The sequence below is a fragment of the Anomaloglossus baeobatrachus genome, chromosome 5, assembly GCF_048569485.1.
Source record: "Anomaloglossus baeobatrachus isolate aAnoBae1 chromosome 5, aAnoBae1.hap1, whole genome shotgun sequence".
Taxonomy (NCBI): Eukaryota; Metazoa; Chordata; class Amphibia; order Anura; family Aromobatidae; genus Anomaloglossus; species Anomaloglossus baeobatrachus.
In genome coordinates, this window is record NC_134357.1 from 70,118,700 (window position 1) to 70,133,070 (window position 14,371).

The following is a 14,371-nucleotide window of genomic DNA, read 5'->3' on the forward strand; positions in this document are numbered from 1 at the left end:
CAATGTCCCATGCATGCTGCCCCCTCCTCACAATGTCCCATGCAGGCTGCCCCCTCCTCACAATGTCCCATGCATGCTGCCTCCTCCTCACAATGTCCCATGCATGCTTCCCCCTCCTCACAATGTCCCATGCATGCTGCCCCCTCCTCACATTGTCCCATGCATGCTGCTCCCTCGTCACAATGTCCCATGCATGCTGCTCCCTCCTCACAATGTCCCATGCTTGCTGCCCCCTCCTCACAATGTTCCATGCATGCTGCCCCCTTCTCACAATGTCCCATGAATGCTGCCCCCTCCTCACAATGTCCCTTGCATGCTGCCCCCTCCTCACAATGTCCCATGCATGCTGCCCCCTCCTCACAATGTCCCTTGCATGCTGCCCCCTTCTCACAATGTCCCATGCTTGCTGCCCCCTCCTCACAGTGTCCCATGCATGCTGCCCCCTCCTCACAATGTCCCATGCATGCTGCCCCCTCCTCACAATGTCCCATGCATGCTGCTCCCTCATCACAATGTCCCTTGCATGCTGCCCCCTCCTCACAATGTCCCTTGCATGCTGCCCCCTCCTCACAATATCCCATGCATGCTGCCCCCTCCTCACAATGTCCCATGCATGCTGCCCCCTCCTCACAATGTCCCATGCATGCTTCCCCCTCCTCACAATGTCCCATGCATGCTGCCCCCTCCTCACAATGTCCCATGCATGCTGCCCCCTCTTCACAATGTCCCATGCATGCTGCTCCCTCCTCACAATGTCCCATGCATGCTGCCCCTCCTCACAATGTCCCATGCATGCTGCTCCCTCCTCACAATGTCCCATGAATGCTGCTCCCTCCTCACAATGTCTCATGCATGCTGCCCCCTCCTCACAATGTCTCATGTATGCTGCTCCCGCCTCACAATGTCCCATGCATGCTGCTCCCTCCTCACAATGTCTCATGCATGCTGCTCCCTCCTCACAATGCCCCATGCATGCTGCTCCCTCCGCACAATGTCTCATGCTTGATGCTCCCTCCTCACAATGTCCCATGCATGCTGCTCCTTCCTCACAATGTCCCATGCATGCTGCTCCCTCCTCACAATGTCTCATGCATGCTTCCCCCTCCTCACAATGTCCCATGCATGCTGCCCCCTCCTCAGTGTCCCATGCATGCTGCCCCCTTCTCACAATGTCCTATGCATGCTGTCCCTCTTCATGAGCTCCTAATGCTGCCTTCCTCTTTTCCATAATGAGACCTTCATGTTGCCCCACTCATGCTAAGACCACCACACTAACGCTTATGCTGAGACCCCCCCCCACACACACTACCCCACTCTTGATATTGACTCCCCTACATTGCTCCACTCCATACTGATCCCACACATGCTGCCCCTTCTTCACAATGAGCTCCCAATGCTGCCCCCTCTTATTCTGAGTCCTTACACTCCCCCACCCAATCGATTTTGTCTTTGTCATTGCACTATCCCTCATCCCTTGTCCTCTGTCTCTAGCATTAGCCCCTCTCTCCCACTCCCCCAGCATCAGCCTCTCTCCCCCCCAGCATCAGCCTCTATCTTCCCTCAGCATCAGCCTCTCTTCCCCAGTCTCAGCCTTTGCCTCCCCCCAGCCTCAGCCTGCCCCAGTCTCCGCCTCAGCCTCCCTCCAGTCTCAGCCTCAGCCTCCCTCAAGTCTCAGCCTCAGCCTCCCCCCAGTCTCAGCCTCAGCCTCCCTCCAGCCTCCCCCCAGTCTCAGCCTCAGCCTCCCTCCAGTCTCAGCCTCAGCCTCCCTCAAGTCTCAGCCTCAGCCTCCCTCCAGTCTCAGCCTCAGCCTCCCTCAAGTCTCAGCCTCAGCCTCCCCCCAGTCTCAGCCTCAGCCTCCCTCCAGCCTCCCCCCAGTCTCAGCCTCAGCCTCCCTCCAGTCTCAGCCTCAGCCTCCCTCAAGTCTCAGCCTCAGCCTCCCCCCAGTCTCAGCCTCAGCCTCCCTCCAGCCTCCCCCCAGTCTCTGCCTCTGCCTCCCTCCAGCCTCCCCCCAGTCTCAGCCTCTGCCTCCCTCCAGTCTCTGCCTCTGCCTCCCTCCAGCCTCCCCCCAGTCTCTGCCTCTGCCTCCCTCCAGCCTCCCCCCAGTCTCAGCCTCTGCCTCCCTCCAGCCTCCCCCCAGTCTCTGCCTCTGCCTCCCTCCAGCCTCCCCCCAGTCTCTGCCTCTGCCTCCCTCCAGCCTCCCCCCAGTCTCTGCCTCTGCCTCCCTCCAGCCTCCCCCCAGTCTCTGCCTCTGCCTCCCTCCAGCCTCCCCCCAGTCTCAGCCTCTGCCTCTCTCCAGCCTCCCCCCAGTCTCAGCCTCTGCCTCCCTCCAGCCTCCCCCCAGTCTCTGCCTCTGCCTCCCTCCAGCCTCCCCCCAGTCTCTGCCTCTGCCTCCCTCCAGCCTCCCCCAGTCTCTGCCTCTGCCTCCCTCCAGCCTCCCCACAGTCTCAGCCTCTGCCTCCCTCCAGCCTCCCCCCAGTCTCTGCCTCTGCCTCTCTCCAGCCTCCCCCCAGTCTCTGCCTCTGCCTCCCTCCAGCCTCCCCCAGTCTCTGCCTCTCTCCAGCCTCCCCCCAGTCTCTGCCTCTGCCTCTCTCCAGCCTCCCCCCAGTCTCAGCCTCTGCCTCTCTCCAGCCTCCCCCCAGTCTCAGCCTCTGTCTCCCTCCAGCCTCTTCCCAGTCTCTGCCTCTGCCTCCCTCCAGCCTCCCCCCAGTCTCTGCCTCTGCCTCCCTCCAGCCTCCCCCAGTCTCAGCCTCTGCCTCCCTCCAGCCTCCCCACAGTCTCAGCCTCTGCCTCCCTCCAGTCTCAGCCTCTGCCTCCCTCCAACCTCCCCCCAGTCTCAGCCTCTGCCTCTCTCCAGTCTCAGCCTCTGCCTCCCTCCAGCCTCCCCCCAGTCTCAGCCTCTGCCTCCCTCCAGTCTCAGCCTCTGCCTCCCTCCAGTCTCTGCCTCTGCCTCCCTCCAGTCTCTGCCTCCCTCCAGCCTCCCCCCAGTCTCTGCCTCTGCCTTCCTCCAGCCTCCCCCCAGTCTCAGCCTCTGCCTCCCTCCAGCCTCCCCCCAGTCTCTGCCTCTGCCTCCCTCCAGCCTCCCCCCAGTCTCAGCCTCTACCTCTCTCCAGCCTCCCCCCAGTCTCAGCCTCTGCCTCCCTCCAGCCTCCCCCCAGTCTCTGCCTCTGCCTCCCTCCAGCCTCCCCCAGTCTCAGCCTCTGCCTCCCTCCAGCCTCCCCACAGTCTCAGCCTCTGCCTCCCTCCAGTCTCAGCCTCTGCCTCCCTCCAGCCTCTCCCCAGTCTCAGCCTCTGCCTCCCTCCAGTCTCAGCCTCTGCCTCCCTCCAGCCTCCCCCCAGTCTCAGCCTCTGCCTCCCTCCAGCCTCCCCCCAGTCTCAGCCTCTGCCTCCCTCCAGTATCTGCCTTTGCCGCCTCCCCCCCCCCCCCGCATGCGCAGATCTCCGGTCTGCATTAGAGACACTCCCACGCTCCTTATGAATCCACTTACCTGCTCCAGTGCCCGCCGCCATCTTCCTGGCTCACGTGAGTATCCTCTTCTGACACCGGCTTCCATCACGGCGTCCTCCGCGGCGTCCTGCTGTGAGCTCTGCATGTGACGTCCACACAGCAGTGGACGCAGCACAGAGGAAGGAGCTGATTGGCGCGCGCCTGTGACCCCGGAAGTGCAGGCGCCGGCAGTTCCGGGGTCAATCAGCTCCCTGTGCTCGGCGGCCACAAAAAAAAAATGTAGAAAAAAAAAAAAAAAAAAAAAAATTTTTTTTTTTTTTTTTTTTTTTTTTTGCTGCCAGAAGGTGCCGCCCCTCACAATCTGCCGCCCTAGGCACCGGACCACGGGTGCCTAATGGTAAATACGGCCCTGTCTGTCGATGTGATGTCACCAGAAGCAGTAGAATCTCCGGCATGTGCATTCTGTTCTGTAATCGCAAAAAACGGAACCAGGCTGAACAAGCACATATGAGAGATGGATAACAGTAACCTGACACCCAGCTCACACTCGTAGCAGATTTGTTTAATATATAACATAACGTATAAATATAACATTCGATTATCTCAAATGAGAGTATCATTGGATGCTCTATGCTGTTGCAACTCTAGTTGCTACTCCACTACAAAGTATTGTGGAACAGTTACATCTCTTTTCCTTTTTTTAAGTTACAGTAAGTGATACATCAAATCCTATGGCTGAAGGTGAGAACCTTGTTTACATTTTAGCACATAAAAATATTTTTGGACTAAATTGATTATTGCAAACATATCATACCATACTTAGCAATTGGCAACTTAATTATGTCTCTGGTAAAAGTAGAGGAAATAGAGAAGAGTGGAACTTTTGAAATTCAAATTTACTTGAATTTCATTACTGGAAAGCTGATAATTGCTCTGAAAATACACGTAAGGGAGGGAAGAGAGAAAGAGAGAGAGCGAGAGGACCATCGGTGGTCAAAAGAGTCTACACTCTATAGAGGAGAGCAAGAAAAGACCCCACTGACTATAAGAGCTTACACTCTACAGAAGAGAGAAAGGACCATACTCAATATAAGACCTCATTCACTACAGAACAGAAAGTGAAAGAGAGGACCCCACTAACTATAAGAGCTTACACTCTACAAAAGAGAAAGAGGGAGGACCACACTAACTATGAGAGTTTACACGCTACAGGAAAGAGGGAAAGGACCCTGCTAACCATAATACCTGCTTACATATTGCAGAAAATAGAGACATGACCCCGCTGACTATAAGTGCTTACACTCTTCAGAAGAGAGAGAGAATCCCACAGACCAAAAGAGCTTACACTCTACAAAAAAGAGAGACAAGACTCCGCTGACTATTAGAGCTTAGATTTTACAGGAGAGCAAAAGAGAGTGGACTTCATTGACCATAAAAAAAGAGTTTACATTCTACAAGGGAGTGCTCAAATTCCAGTAAAACAAAAACATTTACGAAATTCAACTTGAACTCGGTCCTACGTGGATCAATCTGCTTTTTTCTAATAGGAAACCGCAAGTAAATATGTGCGCTACAATTTCCACATAATATGTGTGTGAAGTTATACAATAGATTTCAATAGGATTCCTTTGTTAGGAATGTACGGTCTTGGCTGCCAGATTCTTACCTCCTCTTCTGGCTGCTAAGAAAATAGTACTGGCTATACTTATGTGCACCACTTCATTTTCTGTAGGTAAGTAGCACAGTTAAATTGACACAAGAGCATGAAAATCTAGCCATAGCACATAGTAAGGGCAGGATAATAGACAGTAAAGAAAGACAAAAAAAGTGCATAATAGAGACAATCACATTAGGAAAAAGTAAATAGCAATGTTAGACTTGCATACAATTTTTCATAGCTTACAATTGGCTTTATCTGGTCTGTTAGAAACTATCACTTGCTCTAACATCTATAAACAACTATAATTTGAATTCTTAAATAATTAGGCAACAATTCAATCCTAGATGGGTATAAAAGTCAAATGATGTAAGATATCTGTACTTTTCCAGAATATTTTAATAGGCAATGCTTACATTTATTTGGGAATTTAGTATGAAATTTCCAAACTTCATCTGAAATGGTGGTGTATTGTTCATTATATAGATGGGATAAGCTTGGTTATATAATATACAGTGTAATGATTCTGCATCAGTAGAGCAGGCTTATATAGAGTACAAGACAATTGACTTTGTCTTTAAATAAGCTTCTCTTTCCCAGTAAGAAAAAAACTCCATGATGCAATAATGTCAAGACTCAAGAGATCAAAGTTGTAGACAAAGTAACTTAAGCTTCAACTAATGATAAATTTATTAATAATAAGTTAATACAAAATTAAAAAGGTTGTCCACTACTTTAACATTGATGGGCTATCTTTAGGATAGGTCATCAATGTGTGATTAATGACGGCAAGACACCTGACACCCCCCGCCGATCAGCTCTTCACAGTGTAGGCTGCAACCAGAACTGCTCAGTTATGGAGCACTGCACATATGTTCCTTATTGATTTGAAAAGGGGTAGATGTGCAATATCCAGCCGTGGAAACTTTTGAGTTACCGTGTTTTTCCAAAAATAAGACCTCCCTCAAAAATAAGCCCTAGCGGGAATTTTCAGCATTTTCGGAGCAAGGCTTAAATATAAGCCCTCCCCAGAAAATAATCCCTAATCGCGGTTTAATAATGAAGAGTCCGTGCAGCTAAAAAAGTTAAGGATACTGCAGGACACTTCATTATAGTCAGCGGGTACCCCGCAATCATACTCCCCAGACACCGAGCTTAGGACCTGCAGTGATCTCACATACACACATCCGATCTCACACACACACAATTAGATCTCACACACAACATCAGAACGCACACACAATCAGATCACACAAACATCGGATCACATACACACATCAGACTAAATTTTTCAAGGGTAACAGAAAAAAATTTTCACCATAAAATTTTTTGTGGAATTTTTCCTGAGTAAACAGATATACCATATTTGGTTGAAAACCACTGCTTCAGTTCACAGCAGAGCTAGGAAGGCAAAGAAAGCCATTTAACTTGTCAAATGAAAAATTGTCTGGAATCGTTAGCGGATGCCATGTTGCACTTGTAGAGCCCCTGATGTGCCTAAACAATAGAGATGAGCAATGTTCGATTTGAACCGTCCACCAATTTTAAATTCGAGTGATTTCGGGCGCTGTTCGAGTCGTTCGACAAACTCGAACGATTTGCTTCAAGTTCGGCCGTTCGAGTTATCATAGGATAACGGTTCGATCATCAAAAGCATGGCTTTTCACAATAAGGCTATGTGCGCACGTTGCGTATTTGCATGCGTCCTGCATCCCCGGCACAATCTCTCTCTCTTTCCTACTCACCGATCAGCTGCATGGCTGTCACAAAGCTCCAGCAGCTTTTCCTCTTTTGAATATGGCTGTCGCTCATTATTCAATCTGGTATTCCCTGCTTTCCCCGCCGACCGGTGGCCATGATTGGTTGCAGTCAGACACGCCCCCACGCTGAGTGACAGCTGTCTCACTGCAACCAATCACAGCCGTCGGCAGGCTGGTCTATATCGTGCAGTAAAATAAATAAATAATTAAAAAAAAAAAAAACCTGCGGTCCCCCCCAATTTCGATACCAGCCAAGATAAAGCCACACGGCTGGAGGCTGGTATTGCAGGATGGGGAGTGCCATGTTATGGGAAGCCCACCACCCTAACAATATCAGCCAGCAGCCGCCCTGAATTGCCTCATTCATTAGATGCGACAGTCCCGGGACTCTACCCGGCTCATCCTGGATTTCCCTGGTGCGGTGGCAATCGGGGTAATAAGGTTAGGTTAATCATAACAGGCGTCTCTCCGAGATTCCTTCCATGTTTAACCTGAGTGAACGTAAATAAACCCACACAATGGAAAATCCTTTATTTGGAATAAAAGACAAAAAAAAACCTCATTTACCACTTTATTAATCCACCATCAACAATCCAGGTCTGAAGTAATCCACACGATGCTTTCAGCTCTGCTACATGAAGCTGACAGGGAACGCGGTAGAACAAGAGTGCTCTGTGTAAGCTCCACGCAGCAACTGAAGTGAGCCGCGCTGTCACCGGAGACTTCACTCAAGTAGTGCCTGCGTGTGATCTCTCTCTTCTCTCTCTCTTCTCTCTCTTCTCTCTCTCTTCTCTCTATTCTCTCTATTCTCTCTATTCTCTCTATTCTCTCTTCTCTTCTCTCTCTCTTCTCTCTCCTCTCTCCTCTCTTCTCTCTCTTCTCTCTCTCCTCTCTTCTGTCTCTCTCTTCTCTCTCTTCTCTCTCTCTTCTTTCTCTATCCTCTCTCTCTCTCTCCCCCTCTCCTCTCTCCTCTCTCTCCTTTCTCTCTTTCTCCTCTCTCTCTTCTCTCCTCTCTCTCTCTCTCCTCTCTCTCTCCTCATTCCTCTCCTCTCTCTCTTCTCTCTTCTCTCCTCTCTTCTCTCTCTCTTTTCTCTCTCTCTCCATTCCTCTCCTCTCTCTCCTCTCTTCTCTCTCTCTTTTCTCTCTCTCTCCTCTCTCTCTCACTCATCTCACTCTCTCACTCATCTCTCTCTCTCATCTTTGTAGCTGAATAATCCACTTCTGGATTCTCTACTGCAACACAGAGGTCAAGATTACCAAATCTTCCCATGCTTTTTAATACAGGCAGTGGCTCAATAGGTAGAGCTGCCACCTAAAGAGAATTAGTTCATGAGTTCTAGTCCTGGCCGTCCCGGTAAAGAATTTAATTTATTTATAATTTTAAATTATAATTAATATTTATTTATAATTATAACTTAATTTAATTATACACTGAGGGGAGGAGCCGGACATCAGCTGTGAGCCGCGGGACACACCTCTAAAATCGGAGCAGTTTACGGAATGAGGCTGCATTGCTTTCTCCTCTCTCTCCTCTCTCTCTTCTCTCTCCTCTCTCTCTTCTCTACTCTCTCTCTCTTCCTCCTCTCTCTATTCTCTCCTCTCTCTTTCTTCTCTCTCTCTGTTCTCTCCTCTTCTCTCTCCCTTTCTCCTCTCTCTCTTCTCTCTCCCTCTCTCCTGTCTCTCCCTCTCTCCTGTCTCTCCTCTCTCTTCTGTCTCTCCTCTCTCTCTCCTGTCTCTCCTCTCTCTCCATTCTCTCTCTCCTCTCTCTCTCACTCACTCTTCTCACTCTCTCTCTCTATCTCATCTCTCTCTCTCTCATCTTTGTAGCTGAATAATCTACTTCTGGTTTCTCTACTGCAATACAGAGGTCAAGATTATCAAATCTTCCTATGGTTTTCATTACAGTCAGTGGGCTCAATAGGTAGAGCTGCCACTTAAGGAGAATTAGTTCACGAGTTTGAGTCCCGGCCGTCCTGGTAAAGAATTTAATTTATTTATAATTTTAAATTATAATTATTATTTAAAATTATATTTTAATTTAATTATGCACTGACGGGAGGAGCCGGACATCAGCTGTGAGACGCGGGAAACACCTCTAAAATCGGAGTAGTTCAAGGAATGAGGCTGCATTGCTCTCTCCTCTCTCTCCTCCCTCTCCTCCCTCTCCTCTCTCTCTTCTCTCTCTCCTCTCTCTCGCTCTGTAACGCCTGCCTGGATCCACAGACTCAGATGGGCTGTAACGGGGAGGCTAGAGGGAAGCCACTCACCAAGTAGGACCCCCAAAACCCTGAAACCCTTTAACCCCTATACAGGGATTTGGAACTACACAGGGAACTGGAGATCACTACCTGTGGAAGGCTGCAGTCCGATGAGAGTAGTAGTCAGGCAGGGTCAAACCAGGAATAGCGGAACAGGGACAGAATCGGCAGGCGGTGACGTAGTCAGCAAACGTAGCAGAGGTCAGATCCGGGTCGGGCAGCAAGGTACAAAAACAGTAGGCAGAAGGGTAGTCAAAAACACGCAGAAGTCAACACACAGGAATCACCAACAGAATAGGATGTAACAGGAGCCAGGAAAATCAGAACTATATCTGGCAGTAATCATGTGACAGGAGGGGAAATAAGAAGGGTGTGGTGTCTTCCCATTGGCTGTAGCTGAACGCTGGCAACTTCAGCTGGAAGACACATGCCACCCACAGTCAGCCAGCGGTACTGCAGATCCCAAGCTAACCAAGCCCAGTGGATGATCGGAGCCTGCGCCCACCGGTGCTGCTGGCATCGACTTCTCTCCCATTACCAGCACCATCTACGGCAGGAACACGGCGTCGCCTGGCGATCGGAGCAGAAGTCGCTGGAGCAGACTCCGGCGGTGACGTAACAGTACCCCCTCCTCCACGAGGGGCCTCCGGACCCTCAAAACCCGGCTTCCAAGGAAATTGGAGGTGAAACCGTCGGACCAGAGCCCTAGCATGAACATCGCTCGCAGGGACCCATGACCTCTCCTCGGGGCCGTAACCCCTCCAATGCACCAAATACTGTACCGCCCCTCTGACAATACGGGAATCAAGTATCCTCTGTACCTCATACTCCAAGTTACCTTCCACCAAAACAGGAGGAGGAGGGTCACTGACTGGGAGAATGGGGACATGATACAACTTGAGGAGGGACTTATGGAACACATTCGATATCTTGAAGGATGGGGGGGGAGTTGCAGGCGGAAAGCTGTGGGATTAATTACCTCGATTATCTCGTAAGGTCCAATAAATCTCGGACCCAACTTAGCAGAAGGGACCTTGAGTTTAATATTCTGTGTGGATAACCATACCTTGTCCCCAACTCCAAGGCTAGGGCCCTTGGAACGTCTCTTATTAGCAGAGGAGGCTTGACCAACCTTTGCCTTCTTCAGGTTCTCTTTCAACTCAGACCAGATAGCCTTTAATTTGTCCACAGTTGAGTCAGCCTCAGGAGTATCCACCACAGCAGAAGAAAAAGAACCAAAATGTGGATGCAACCCTAAATTGCAGAAAAAGGGGGTAGTCTTGATGGATTCCTGATACCGATTATTGATAGCAAACTCAGCTAGCGGCAGATATTCCACCCAGTCAGACTGACGGTCAGACACATAACACCGGAGATATTGTTCAAGGGTTTGATTGGAACGTTCGGTCTGACCATTGGTCTCTAGGTGGTAGGCAGATGAAAAAGACAGCTCTATATTGATCTTTTTACAAAACGCCCTCCAGAATTTCGAGACGAACTGTGTTCTTCGGTCAGAAACAATATTTTCTGGAACCCCGTGTAACCGCACAATATGCCTAATAAACAACTTGCTAAGAGTTTCAGAATTGGGTAATCCGGACAGAGGAACAAAATGACATTGTTTGCTGAATCTATCCACTACTACCCAGATACAAGTCTTCCCTTCTGAGGGTGGAAGGTCAGTGATGAAGTCCATGGAGAGATGTGTTCAAGGGCTTACTGGAGTAGGTAGGGACTGGAGAAATCCGGCAGGGCGGGTACGGGGTGTCTTGGCTCGAGCACAAGTTTCACAAGCAGTACATATTCCTTACAATCTTTTGCTACGGTTGGCCACCAAAAATTCCTGGTTACTAATCGGAGGGTATTGCCGATACCAGGGTGACCTGCCAGCACAGAATTGTGGGATTCCTGGAGTACCCGTAGGCGCAGTGAGGGGGCGAAAAACAGTTTATGGACAGGGGTGGTTTCAGGAGCTTGGTCTTGGGCATTATGGACCTCTTCTATCAAATCTAAGGAAACCGATGACATAATAATGCCTTTAGCTAAAATATGCTCTAGTTCAGAGTTTTCAGACTGAGAGGAACAGAAGCTACGGGAAAGTGCATCAGCTCTGGTGTTCTTGGTACCGGGCCGGAATGTTACCACAAAATCAAATCTGGAGAAGAACAATGCCCACCTAGCTTGCCTAGGATTGAGTCTCTTAGCAGATTCCAGATAAGTGAGGTTCTTATGGTCTGTGATTACTGTGACCTTATGTTTGGCGCCTTCGAAGAAGTGGCGCCATTCCTCGAAGGCCCATTTAATTGCCAACAGCTCACGATTACCAATATCATAATTTCTCTCTGTGGGAGAAAACGTGCGGGAAAAGAAGGCACAAGGACGAAGCTGAGTGAGAGACAGAGTACCTTGTGATAGTACCGCTCCCACTCCAACCTCGGATGCATCAACTTCCACAATAAATGGACGCATAAGGTCAGGCTGAACCAGAATCGGGTCTGAGGAGAAACATTCTTTTAATCTTGAGAAGGCATGGATCGCCTCTGGCTTCCAATTAACCACATCAGCCCCCTTTTTAGTCAAATCAGTGAGGGGTTTGGCAATTTTGGAAAAATCTCTAATGAATTTGCGATAATAATTAGCGAATACAAGGAAACGCTGCAAGGCTTTCAGAGACTTAGGTTGCACCCACTCCTTAATAGGTTGAAGCTTAGAGGGATCCATGCGGAAGCCTTCTGCAGACAATATATAACCCAGGAAATTAACCTCTGCCTCAAAAAAAAACCACATTTCTCATATTTAGCAAATAGGGAATTCTCCCTGAGTCTCTGGAGTACAGTGCATACATGTTGGACATGTGACGTAGCATCAGGAGAATAAATCAGGATATCATCCAGATAGACCACCACATATTGACCACAAATATCTCTGAAAATGTCATTTACAAAGTTCTGGAACACAGCCGGCGCATTACTCAATCCAAAAGGCATTACCAAATACTCATAGTGTCCCTGGAGTATTAAATGCAGTTTTCCACTCATCACCTTCTCTGATACGGATGAGGTTATATGCACCCCTGAGATCTAGCTTGGTGAACCACCGGGCTCCTATGAGCTGGTTAAACAGATCGGGGATGAGTGGCAGAGGGTACTGATTCTTTACAGTAATGGCATTCAGTTCACGGTAGTCAATACAAGGTCTGAGGCCACCATCTTTCTTATCAACAAAAAAGAATCCAGCGCCCACTGGTAACCTGGATGGTCTGATGAACCCTCTCTGCAGACTGTCTGCTATTTAATCTTTCATGGCCTGATGCTCCGGACCAGAAAGATTATACATTTTACCCTCGGGGAGTCGGGAATTGGGGACCAAATCTATGGGACAGTCATAATCTCTGTGCAGAGGTAATTTTTCAGATTCAGATACAGAAAACACATCAGCAAATTCCCTGAATGCATAAGGTATGAAGATAGGCTCAGCTCTAGTCAGGTTCACAGATAAAGACATGCACGTCTCCTGACACTCAGGGCTCCAGCGCACAATCTCACCCTGGTGCCAGTCTATGACTGGGTTATGTTTACGCAGCCAAGGCATGCCCAAAACCACCGCTGACATCAGATTCTCAAGAACAAAAAATGACACGGATTCTACATGCAGAGCACCAACAAGCATGGAGATCTCTGGAGTTACAAAAGTAACCACACCCTGCGTGAGGGGTGTACTGTCAATAGCAGAGATTCTAATAGGTGCATTTAACCTGAGCAAAGTCAAACCCAGCTCTTTTCCTACAATAGTGTCTATAAAATTAGCAGCAGAACCACAATCAACAAAGGCCTGCAGCCGTACAGATTTTCCCTGGTGAGACAATGAGACAGGTAACATTAACTTCATAGGGTCTGCAGGAAGTACCTGGGCACCTGAGCAGGTATCCTGGGATCCGCTCAGGTGGTACTGCTGCCTTGGAAGCGATTGCCTCTCTGATCCAGGCACTCCACCACGTGATCTGCTCCCTTGCAGTCGACGGGACTCTGGACATGCTGAGGTAGGTACTGCAGCGGGGACTTGGACCTGAGCAGACCTGAGATCCTGCACTTGCTGTGTCAGTCCATGTACAAGCCCAGAAAGGGTGTGCACCTGATTTAGCACAGCATGGAGAGAATCCATTTTTTTTTTTTTTCTCTCCTGGTTAGAGGGCCAGATATAATGTAACGCCTGCCTGGATCCACAGACTCAGATGGGCTGTAACGGGGAGGCTAGAGGGAAGCCACTCACCAAGTAGGACCCCCAGAACCCTGAAACCCTTTAACCCCTATACAGGGATTTGGAATTACACGGGGAACTGGAGATCACTACCTGTGGAAGGCTGAAGTCCGATGAGAGTAGTCGTCAGGCAGGGTCAAACCAGGAATAGCGGAACAGGGACAGAATCGGCAGGCAGTGACGTAGTCAGCAAACGTAGCAGAGGTCAGATCCGGGTCGGGCAGCAAGGTACAAAAACAGTAGGCAGAAGGGTAGTCAAAAACACGCAGAAGTCAACACACAGGAATCACCAACAGAATAGGATGTAACAGGAGCCAGGAAAATCAGAACTATATCTGGCAGTAATCATGTGACAGGAGGGGAAATAAGAAGGGTGTGGTGTCTTCCCATTGGCTGTAGCTGAACGCTGGCAACTTCAGCTGGAAGACACATGCCACCCACAGTCAGCCAGCGGTACTGCAGATCCCAAGCTAACCCAGCCCAGTGGATGATCGGAGCCTGCGCCCACCGGTGCTGCTGGCATCGACTTCTCTCCCATCACCAGCACCATCTACGGCAGGAACACGGCATTGCCTGGCGATCGGAGCAGAAGTCGCTGGAGCAGACTCCGGCGGTGACGTAACACGCTCTTTCTCTCTCCTTTCTCTCCTCTCTCTTCACTCTCTTCTCTCTCTCTCCTCTCTCTCTTCTCTCCTCTCTCCTCTCTCTTCCCTCCTCTTCTCTCTCTCTTCTCTCTGTCTTCTCTCTCCTCTCTCTCTTCTCTCTCTCTTCTTTCTCCCTTTCTCCTCTCTCCTCTTCTCTCTCCCTTTCTCCTCTCTCTCTTCTCTCTCCCTTTCTCCTCTCTCCTCTTTCATCTCTCTACCTCTCTTTTCTCTCTCTCCTCTCTCTCCTCTCTCTAATCTCTCTCTATCCTCTCTCTCTCTTCTCTGTCTCTTCTCTCTCTCTCCTCTCTCTCTTCTCTCTCTCTCTCTCCTCTCTCTCTCTCTCTCTCCTC